The 12,088-nt window shown below is 37.4% G+C and overlaps 1 protein-coding gene across 1 annotated transcript in view; it reads right to left on the bottom strand.

Moving 5' to 3' along the window:
* The window catches only part of LOC124175323 (zwei Ig domain protein zig-8-like), a 177,936-nt gene that overhangs the window by 40,495 nt on the left and 125,353 nt on the right, over positions 1-12,088 (bottom strand). The window lies entirely within an intron of this gene.

The following is a 12,088-nucleotide window of genomic DNA, read 5'->3' as shown; positions in this document are numbered from 1 at the left end:
TGCCGCACAAAATTTTTTTTGTACAAGGAAAATTTTTTCGCGTGGAATTTGGAGAATCATCGTTAATTGATTTGTTGTGTCCGGAAAACTATCGGATTTAAGACTATCGGACAAAAAAATCAACACAATTCACATTTTCGATATAATTCTGCAGATTCAATGAGGCGGAAAAAACCGCTTAGCTCACAAAGAAAGCTTTAATTTCTGTCAAATATGTCTTATTATGTCTTAAAAAGAATCCATAAATACTGAAAAACGTAAACCTTGCGTGAAATACAAACTGACTAGATCTTTGACTTTGTCGGTTAACTTTGAAAGTTTTCTAACAAATTTGCGTTCTACAGGATGTGTCGAGTAAATTTCAGTCTCATTTTTCATACCGTTAGGATTTTTTAGGCCTTTATCGATTATTCAAAAAATTATCAATCAAAATAAAAGTACGGGTATTTTGCTCTCTCCGGCAATTTCTGTATAAGAAATATTTTTTTGGTTTGCAGATATGTTATTTATTCGTACACGCACACGCGTACAGACTCGTCGTTATTACTCAAACCGAAGATCAATGCACACACTTTAAAGACAAATATTCTGAACGGGGATTACATGTGTATATATATATATAGTAGAAGGTAGGGAACCTGGTGCAGAACTGGAGACGTGTATTGTGGAGTACGTACGAGGTGCAGCACGGAGGGATAAATAATTCAAAGGAGTATTAATGTACACCGGGAGGATTTCCCTTCTCGTGCATGCATAATATATTCCTGTGAATAGAAATAAAGACTAGAAAATGAGAACAAACATGTGGTATATATTACGTAGGTGGGCGCAACTCACACGGCACGGAAATATTTCAGAGACGTTTCGGAAATGTTTAATTCAAACCATGGTATATTTCAATGCGGTATTACAGAAATATGTCAGAGATACGTCCATGTCCGCATGTATCAATAACGTTACATAGATGACATACGTCTGAAATATGTCGAAACATTTCACTCGTATATGCATATCAGAAGTATAACGGAAACGTTTCAAAGATGCTACATTCGAGTCATGCTATATATTCTGTTGCAACATTTGAGAAATATTTCCCATAAATATTTTCCAAGTTGTAAATGCGGAAATAGACATATTTTTGACACGTTGAAGAAACATTTCTATGTTTTTTTTTTTTTTTTTTTGTGCCATGCGAGTGGTTAACATGCGGAATGAAAACGTATTTATGAAGCGACAACGGGATTTTTAGATTATTGTAATCTGTCATTGGTCCCGAATGTCGATTAAAATGCCTATTCAACGGACAGCTGTGAATACTTCGCATTAATGTTATGTCCTAGTCGGGATTTGCACCGAGATGAAAAATCCTTTCTAATTTTCCCTATATAATTTCTACCGAAGCAATAATGAAGTCCATCGATAATAAAATAATTTATTATTTAAAAGAATTCAATTCTATCGGCACAGTATGTTCAATGGATAATGTATTATAGAAATATGATTTCAAGCGAAGTTTTCCAAAGTAATGAAAATGTTGGGTAGCATTTTGAATACGTCTAGAATATTTCAAAAATATTGGAAACAGCGTATTTGAATCATCAGATTTTTTAAATATTTTTGAAATAACGAGACTGTTTCGTTTAAAATAATATTTCTGAAACGCTTCTGAAGTATCGAAGGTCTTATATTGTAATTTATATATTTTAGACGCTTTTCGGAAAAATTCCTGAAATTATATAATGAATCTGAAAAGTTGTAACATTTCTGAAATATTTCCGACATCCTTCCAACCGTGTAGGAGTATACAATGATACACCTTTGGTCGCAAAGAATCCGAAATCAAAGTCGAGTACGGCTTGAATATTGGAGTGGAATGGTATACGATTTTCAAGCTTAAAATATTCTGGAAATTTGACGAGACGTGTTCCAGACTAAAATATTTATTTTTTGTAGAGATTTCAAATCTCGCACAGAATGATTTATTCGACGGGTTAAAGTAACTGAAAAACTGTTTCAACGACAGACTTATATTCGTCAAAGTTCAGGGCGAATGGTACGATGTCTATTATCAATCCGTAGGGTCAAGACTCCGAAGGCGTCACCTCGTCTCAGTCATCACAGATAAAATTGATCCGTTGTTAAACCTCGTGACTGTTTGTTGCAATGTGTCGTTCCGAATGCACGTTACAAAAAGCTCCCTTTCCTCAGACGGAGCCCAAAACTACTAACAAGCATCCGAAATTCCGTGAGGGGATAATTTACACAGTATCGAATAAGATTTGTTTGAGGCTTTTTGTTTCTTTTAGTGTCGCGGATATGATCACGTGCGAGAGTTTGAAGAGGCGTTTGAGTTATTTCGTATATTACGAGTAATGTGCTACGAATTTCTGATGCGTTGAGTTTACTATTAAATTCACGGAATTACGAGTTTCTAATGAATTGCGTTTACGATTGGTTGAATTTGTGATTTCGATTGCGTTGGTGCATTTTGTTGCCGTTGCGATTACGATTTGTTAACAACAATTTACGGCAACGATCATGCTTCGTATTACGAACATTACGATTACGGTTACTATTACGCTATGTTTGAAGGAGCTTGCGACTACGATTACGATTTGATTTAGTTACGTTTACGGATTTAGCTGACGATTAGGTTGCAGTAAAGAATTACCATTACGATTAAGGACAATTACGATGAAGATTACACTTTAGTGAATTGGATTTTGACATATCTTTGGATTATACTTGGTTCGACAATATTGATGACAGTGATTACTCTGTCTTTGATAGAATTACGATTACGATTACGTACGTTTGGTAAAGTCTAGGAACTACCATTACGTTAAGTTGGGCTGACAATGAGTAGGACGAGTTCTGTTGAAGTTGTGTTGAGTCAGAAGTTAGTATCGCGTTTGAAACGCAAATTAATCAGCCTAATTAGGATAATTCATTATTTAGATTACGGCAGTTGATTCTGTTAATTCGCAAAAAACGAAATTATTTGTCTGTTTAATTTCTTTTGTATTGCCGTAGCATTCCGAAAACTTTTGTTCGTTTTATTATAATTTTTTTTTGCATCGCCAATACGCAGAATATACCATTTTTATTTTATTTTGGTAAATTAGCGAGTGGAGTCAAGAGTCTCTCTCTTTTCCCAAATTATCCATTCCCTCACCACCATACGGCGAAATCCAAAGCGTAGCGAATAGAATGTGCGAAGTAGACTTAAAAATTGGTGCAGTGATGCACCTGGCAACAAAGTAAAAGGGGATTAAAAAGAAGTGTGACTGCGGAGGGTTAAAATTAACAAAGGGTCAAAATTTCGCGGGACCCCAATTCACAACAGTCAGAATTTTGAAGTGCATCCATTGATTAGTCGGCACGAACATATACAGTGTGAATTGCTAACCACTGAATGGTATGTCGTATGCTATAGATTAATGCGCATGCGTTACGATCGGAGAGAAGCTATTTGGCAGGGCAGCCAAAGGTAGTCATAAAGGACCCCGCAGAATTCTTATGGACATTGGCTTCCGGTCGCATGAGCTGGATTTTCAGTATGTTATGGTACACAACCTCCAGATCCGAAGTTCTCGTGGATACAAGCCCCGAAAATCAGTAGTTTTCGAGATACAGCCTTCGGGAAAAGGGTGTTCAGAGTTTTTGACGGAGCCGGTTTTTACCATGACTGACGCCCCGAGCCAAGATTGTGTGGCGCTTCTTTCCTACAGGACAAATTAGCAGCTTTCTGTTTGATCCATTCAAGCGGGTACAAATTAATGAACCGATGTGAGAATTTTTAAGACTTTCTCTCAGCTTTACCCAGAGCTAACGACTTGGACGTAGAAAGTTTTGTATCTCCTTTTTTACAACTTTATGGTATTTTTTTTTTTTTGCTTTTAGATTGTTTCTTTTTTACAAGTTGATTCTTTTTTTTCACATGTTTTACATTTTTTTTTTTTTTTATACCTGTATCTTTCAAGTTATGTTTTGTTAAGAGAATCAAGGTTGACTCAAAGCTCTTAAAGATGAGAAGAGTTTAACGAAATTTCACGTTCGGGGCATTTTTATCAGCAAATACCCAAACCAAATTAGCAAACTCTAATTATTCGACAATTTCGTTTTCAATGAAAAGCGTCGCTAAGTCAGGAAGTCTTGACTGTGTAATTGCTGATTGTGGTAACTTTTTATCAATTTAAGTTTCAAACTGCGTTTTTCACTGGCTAACGTTACAGGAATAGCAACCAAAATGCGAAACGCTAAACATTCCGATACATTTCCTGAATGTTACGCTGCTTGATAGTTTGAGAATTCAAACGGAAGTAACATAGTTGTCGGGAAGAAAGTAGTTGAGGCTTATGAGCTTAATTCACAATAAATTGCCGTCCATGTCAGAATTGGAATCAACAGCAAGCTTTTGTTTGAGGTTAGCACAGAAACCTATAAGCTACAAGTTCTTTTCGTTCGGAGATTTTTTTAACATTGTAAAAAAATTCCATGTTTCTGAGAAACAGAAATGGCTTCATCTCCTATGTCTTATTATCGTACCAGACAGCGGCGCTCCCATAGATTTGGCACTGTTTTTTGATATCCATGAATCTCGTGATGTTCATGAATTAGAAAGCTTCAGGAGGACTTGAAATCAGACAAATCATTGAAAAAAACTACACGGTTGGTCCTGAAACATAGGCAGAAAGCTGTGATTGATTCCATTAATTCCATCGTTGGTTTACTGGAAGGAGTTGCAACGTCAGATTTCGCATGAAAAACGAAACCCCCCGACTCCTGCAATAAGGATTCCGTAGGGTCCTTTAGACGAGAGTTCGTCGTGATGTATGTAAGATCAAAAATTTTGGCAGAAGCTGTCGGATGTTGAACACAACTGCCTGCGACAACTGTCGAAACTTTAAGGTTACGTTCACGACGGTTGGTCAACCTGGAAAACAACTGCTCTCGAATTTTAGCGCATGCGCATCGAACTATAACAGGTGACCCTCCGTTATGTCGTTAGTATTTTTATCAAGAACATTACTAGTTTTCAATATTTTCACTTCGTTCACAGTCGGTTTAGGTAATTATACATATTGCGCGAGACACGTGATTTGACACATTATCTGACAATTGCGGTTCCGGAATAATCCTCATCGAGATTCAAGGCACATATCATCCATCGTATACACAATACGAGTGGATACCTCTACCAGTAGAGTGGCACTGTTTCGGTAGTGTATTATAGTCTGTGGATGGGGCTTAAACTGCGCCAGTAGCCAGCTGAAATAAGCTGCTGGTTCATTACGCCGTTGCTGATCATTATGGTCTTTATGCACCTCGTTTCGTTATATTGCAGTGCGCGGTATACAGCAAGGCGTAAACAGAGTTCGGCTCCAACAACTAATGCCGAGCTTGCGGGGATTAAGCCCGAATAAACCACAAAGCACATTGCGCAACACCTGTGCGACCGTTGTTTCGACATTGCTTAAACACTTGATCACGTAGCGAAAGATGAGCTCTGCAAAGAGCTTTATTTTTATTTTTTTTTGTATTCTTGGCCATGTTAATCATCCATGGTATGCAAATCCAATCAACGATGTTGAAAAACATAATGCAGAAAACAGGTAACTTGCAAACAGTGAGAGAGGAAAGGAAAATATTGAGATGAAAAGAATCTTGAAGTATCTTGGAACGGACCATGTGTAGATTATTTGAAACCGATAGTCCTTTTTTATCAAATATTTATTTTACTCCGAAAACAAATGTCCATGCCTTGTTCTTCGCATTTCTGATGGTTATTTTTTTGGTTCAAAAATCATACCTTGTGATGTAATGAAAAAAAAAGTTTTCCAAGTCCAATATCGAGGGAGGCTTTGCTCCGTTACGCTGTTGGTGTGCAGCTGCTTGTTTGACGAGAGAGAAAAGAGGAGGAGAAGAAAAGAAATTTCATTTTCTACGATACGGATTGTTTATAGTTCGATCAAAGAGCCTGCCTGTATGCAAAGTGAAATTAATGTTTACCAACGCAACGGCTTCGGGATCGTGGACAGGCTATTCACAAACTTAAGATGAAAAAGTACAAGCCTCGTACGGAATTAATTTTCAACTCTTTAATCGGAGATACGTGTAGGATTTACCGGAAATTCCAGGCTTTACCAAACTCATGAAAAGTCGGATTTTTTGAATAATCGGAATCATTCCATGTTCTCAGTGTTTTTTTTTTTTTTGTTTTTTTTTTTTTCAAGTTACGAGTTGAACGATTGTGATCACGATCTATTTTGGGTTCGTAATCCGTCGACTGCGCGTACGTGCGAAGGATCAGAAGAAATGAGAGGAACTTGCATCGAGGAGTTGAATGTTTCAATGTATAATTGATTTATTGTCAAAGATATGGAGAGTACAGTGAGAAGATGTGGAAGAGAAAAAAGGGAAGAGCGGTGAATTTAGATGTTGACCGAACGGGAGATGATTTGACATGAAGTACATGGGAGGAAGGATGCAACTGACTGGCTAGTTGCAGTTCACTAGTAAAGAGAGCATTATGCTGATGCGTTATGGAATCCGAGGCAGTGAGGTGACGATAAGAAAATAATGCAGGGTATAAGATAGCTGTAAGAGTCCGGGAAACGAATCTAAGGTCTGGAAGAAGTGACGTGTACGTGATGAAAAATTGAGGATAGTGATTTTTGTAAAAGTCCTCAGGATTCTGAAGAAATAAGCTTGAAAAGTTTCATTCAACTTCAAAATCCTGTATATCGATGGTGAAGATATGTGCCAATTAAAAACAATTTTGGTTTTTACGTTTCAGACAAGAATTACTTCGATATTCCAGCGGTGAGGCGCTTCAATGGTCGGCTAATAACTTCGCCATTTTGCGACAATACGATGATGAGAAGATTGTCTTTTCCTCTTTAATATGTGTGTTAAAATACACTCTAAATTTTTAGAAACTTCGTCGTTTTGTAACGGAACGCCCTTTTTCCGTTACAATACAATAAACAAATTAAATTAACAAATAATTTTGTTCATCACACTCGCCGTATCTCCGTGCCAACGTTTAATAAAAGAACAAGAAAGAAGTTAAAAACAGAACGTATAACCGGCTGATAAAATCGTTTCAAATATTATTTCTTATTGTGTATATGGTAAATTCGTGATTATTTGTATAAAATGTGTAGAATATGTGTAAAAAGAATATAAATAGGTGTATAATGTAAACCTATCAATATCGATCCGAGTATGATTGTGTCCTCGTGTTTGTCCAGTTTCGTCCGTTAATTACTTTCAATTTCCCTTATTGCCTTTTCGTAGTTTACTGATTAGATATGTTTCTCTTTTTTAATAACTCAGGTGCTTGTTTAAATTTGACATACTGGTCACTATGGTACAGACAATTATTGTTCGAAGAGTTTACTCCACTTTTATACATCGATATATTATATTTTTCTTTGATACGTGTCACCGGTTCGGTCCTAGTCGAGGAAGTGAGAGCAAGGAATGGTGAGGACGAAACTTATAAGCCTAGCTACGACGTCAAGCCTTCACATCCACCGACATTCAAATCTTGTTACGATTTAGGCGGGCTTGTTCGAATGTTACAGTTTCTCTCCCCTTAAAAAAAAAAAATCAACAAAAATTACTTTTTTCAAGACACTGCCTCAAGCCATTAACAATAAAGTAAACCTTAACACGATTCAATCGTTCACCTTCCTGAAGATTAATTTCCACCAATTTTCTTCTTTCGCTGTATCGACGATAGAAACGGGGAAAAAACGAATCAACGAATAAAAAGCAAAAAAGGTGACCAAAGTAACATCATCGCTGGGGGTGGAGGTAGCATCGATCACGGCTCATCGGAGCTGCTCATATATTCCGTAACAATACAACGGCAACTTAAAAATTTACTACCATTCGATCGATCGAATGTACCAGTCGGTACAAACTCAGCCGATAATACCTCAACAAAAGCTCAAGTACTTGCGTAAACCAAGTGTCGATAGTTCGAGGCTGCTTTTCTGAAACCGTACGGTAGAAAAACATACTCTACACGACACTACAATACTATACATGAATCTCGGTAACATGGTCGCTCAAATCCTGCCGCTCAATTGAAGATGCAAAGCAGGTACCAACCCTCCTACTCATACCTACATCCGTAATCGTGTTCACGGAGATAGGCGAAAAGGTGCAAGATATATACGACATCAGAAAATGGTCCGTAAAACATCTCCGCCGTGTATAGAAGCTCGACTTAGCACTTAGATCGTGCCGTTACTGTTCACTCTCCGTTCGGTGTTCGGCGTTTATACGTTCATCGTTCACTGAATCGGTAATCCGATACGAGGCACCTCTGGCTCCGGGCACGTTTCCACGCGATGCAGGAATTAAGGGGGCGCATTCGAGCTACAAGCTATTGTACTTTAACATCCGCGTGAAACCGGCAAAAGCGCAAGCTCCGTTTCTACCATTCACACGACTTGCTCCGGGAAAAAAGGCAGGGATTCATGGTTGGAAAAATTCGAGACTCCTTGGCTTCTTCGCAATTGCTGAGTATTTATGCACTTCGTATTTTATATACGAACTCAAATTGGATTGTATGATCGAGAAAGGTCTGGAAAAAGGCAGTAATGCATTGGCATATTTTGGGGATCGAATAAATTGACAAGGACTCCGAACTGACGATAAGGATTTGCTCATCATTTACTCATACTCACAATCGGTATAGGCATGGATTCTGAATTTCTGACTTCCGCTAATTGGGGAGTTTTTTGAGACGAAGGCTGTATCTTTTTAGCATCTGAAAAAAAAAGTTCATATTTGTTTTTCGATCACACTTTCAATACCACTGTATCTGAATTTTCTGTAGAATATGTTTTATCGTTCTCGCCAATGGTAGAACTCAATAAAAACTCAGAAAACTGCATTTCGTGAGTTGAGATGGTCGCACATTGTAGGACTGAAAGTTTTCGCTACATGTTAAAAAATATTTCATTATAGATTTTGTCTGATGTGCTGTCAATATAGTTTGCTTACATTTCAAATGATATTTCACAACATACCATACAAAGTAGCAATAGTTTGTACAAAATTAGGCCGAAAACGAAAAACGTTTGAATTTTCTTGCAACGTTATATGATACAGGTTCTGCCATTCGAATGATTCTATTTCCAGCAACCAAAATTGCATTAACTATGTACTATGTAAGCATATTCTTCAATTCTAAAATGCTAGAAATCATTTACAATTTAATATGAATTCTCCATAAATTTGCGAAGCTTTTGTGAAATCTGAAAGAACAATCGAAATGTGATAATGAATTGAAATAATCATTTGAAAAGATCGATATATCGGGAATGTTGAGCGATGTAAGTGAAATAAACAAAAAAAAAATCCGACAAGCTGGTGACTTGAATTCTGCATAAGCTTACTTGAACTGTAAGCAATTGATGAAAAATCCGTATTATAGAAGGAATTTTTGAAGCACTAATTGCTTTGTTTACAATGAAATGCATTCAGGTAAACCTGTTACAATTCTTACGAACATAGATGGGCTACAATTTCGAAACGTATTGGTCGTATAACCGAATTGCATACAGCGTAGGTAAATTAAACCTCGTAAAAGTAGGTAATTTGTTTTACAGTTTACAAACTAAAATTGTTCATCTTCCTCTTGGGAAAACGCAATCAATTTACTGTTTGCGGAAAAAACTAATCTCGCCTCGAAGAAAATCCACAACAATTCCTAGCTAATCAGCATGCATTACGCGATTTCTCCCTCGTTTAAAAACTGCATCGATTCGCAACGAACTGAAGCTTGCAAGACAGGATAGTGGAAATAGTACGCAGAATAGAAAAAATGTCTATTCATTCCATTCCGTCGTAATATAGTGTGCTTGGTATCGTTTCAGCTGGATGTCAATAATATAAGTCAACTTATATTTTGGAAGCAATCCACTGATACGTATTTAATCTCAACGGTGTGTTATTTCATGTACGCAAAGGTATCATAAACAAAAGGTTTCGATACGAAAGCTTCGAGAAATATATTTTCATATCGGAGTCACAGCTCATCGCACAATTGGTATGATATTTATTCGCCAAGTTATACGATCGGATGAACAAATCTTCACGACAAATTTCTGTTCAAATAACAATCTCTCACAGATTTCAACCTTTGAACGAGCATCCGTCATCGGTTAAAATTTGACTTCTGTTAACGCATCGAGATGTTGTTCGAAGGCGCGAAACCGGAGAAGTGACTTTGTAGCCAAATCGCGTAACGTTAAATCCCTAGGGACGTAATGAAATCCATGCTCGAAATGAGCAATTTTCCCTCCACTTTACACGCGCTAAAATTGGGCCTATTTCGTGTTGAAAAAAAAAAATGTATATAAACACTGACGGTAACCGTGCAGTTTTGACAGTACACCGTAATTTTGGAACGTGCAATCATACCCACATCATTTCTGAAGTTCCAAAGGTGCGGGGTCCGAAAGTGGCGAATAAAGCTGAGCGGAGTATTTGCAATAAGCTCAGGGCGCGAAACATGCGTGCTATGCGTACCTACGCAGGTATTCACGTTATCCGAAACCCTTACCCAGGTCTCGAAAGGCGAGTCCCGCGAGTTATCGAAAGGTCAAATTACACGACCGATTGAACCCGGTAGGATAAAGTGACCGCAAAATCGGCTGGTCGCAAGCATAATTTGTGTTTACCTCTGTCCTTCTATTCATGTTCTTGTTTATTTTCATTTCTCCCTTTCATTTTTACCCCGCTATTTACTTTCCTGTATCGTTCGGTACACATCCCCCCCCCGTCTCTCGATAGCACCGAATTCATTGTCCGCGGAATGATACCGCGAGAAGGAAATTATAGCCCCATCAGGGAAGGCGGGGTTATCGAAGCGAGAGAGATATACACTTTCTCTCGGATCAATTTCAGTATAGTTTTCATTCGTTGTTTACTTTTTACTTTATTTTTTTTTTTTATTGATTATTTAACGCGTTTTGCGTCACAGTACCGGACGGTACGATGGAAATTCATTATAACGGAAAATAAAACACGGAAAACAATCGTGCCCTGGAAAATAAAACTAAAGTTCATCGTGTTGAATTTTTATGTTCTACCTTTTCGTGGGGGAAAAAATATGAAGACTGCATTATCTGATGAGGAAAGACCAATTGTTAGTAAATTTAGAAGTTTCATGGTATTGTTTGACAGATTTGAATGAATCGAAGCTGAGTTTGTTTGCGAATATTTTCTCTACAAATCGATTTTCAAGAAATTTAATTATTTATTGTTACTAATGTTGAATCATCTGGATTCTTTGATTCGAATTAAGCGAGGTTAAAATGCTTTAGTGTTTTGAAAATATATCGTTGTGATTGCACTCAATTTTTTTTCAATTCAAATCCAGCTTCAGAAATCTTGTTTGAACAGTTTACCGGGTTTGACGTTATTACATTTGGACATTATTCAAATAGTCCTATGAGGAAAAAAAATACCCATCTTACTTCACTTTTCAATTCATGCTCCAGCTACTTGCCGACGAAACAACCTTTTGTCTGTAATCGGGATTCCGAAAGACCGTCCTTACATGTTGCACTTGATTCAAATTCCTCGAGACAGACGATTAGCAGTGAAATCTGCAACCTCGAAGTTGATTTGATCGGGAACATGCGATGCTCAAACGCTATCGGGAGTGAGACGTCAAAGCCGGTAGCTCAACCGATAAATTGCCATCTGGGGTGCATGTGTGCGATGGATGTGCTACCGATGGGATCAGAGAAATAAGCCCATTCGAAGCCAATGATTAGATTCTTGACCACTTGAAAGTCATTTGGAATGAAGCATCGACCTCTAAGCTTTTGTTTGTAATTTCAGTATTTTCTACATTTGCATTTTTGAAGAGATCATTTCAGGTCACAAGTATAATGATTTAGTGAGTACTGAAATCATTGATATTACGTTAGCAAATTGATTGGAAAAAAACATTGGTTTTTGGTTCACTTTTCATATTTTTGTATAAGTTAAGAGAGTAGAGCCATAAAAATGTATACAAAATGTGGCTAACTCGAGTTTTCAGATTCATATCTTA

This window comes from Neodiprion fabricii, chromosome 2 (genome assembly GCF_021155785.1).
Source record: "Neodiprion fabricii isolate iyNeoFabr1 chromosome 2, iyNeoFabr1.1, whole genome shotgun sequence".
NCBI lineage: Eukaryota > Metazoa > Arthropoda > Insecta > Hymenoptera > Diprionidae > Neodiprion > Neodiprion fabricii.
The sequence above is the reverse complement of the archived record's forward strand: the minus strand, read 5'-3'. Positions and strand labels throughout refer to the sequence as shown.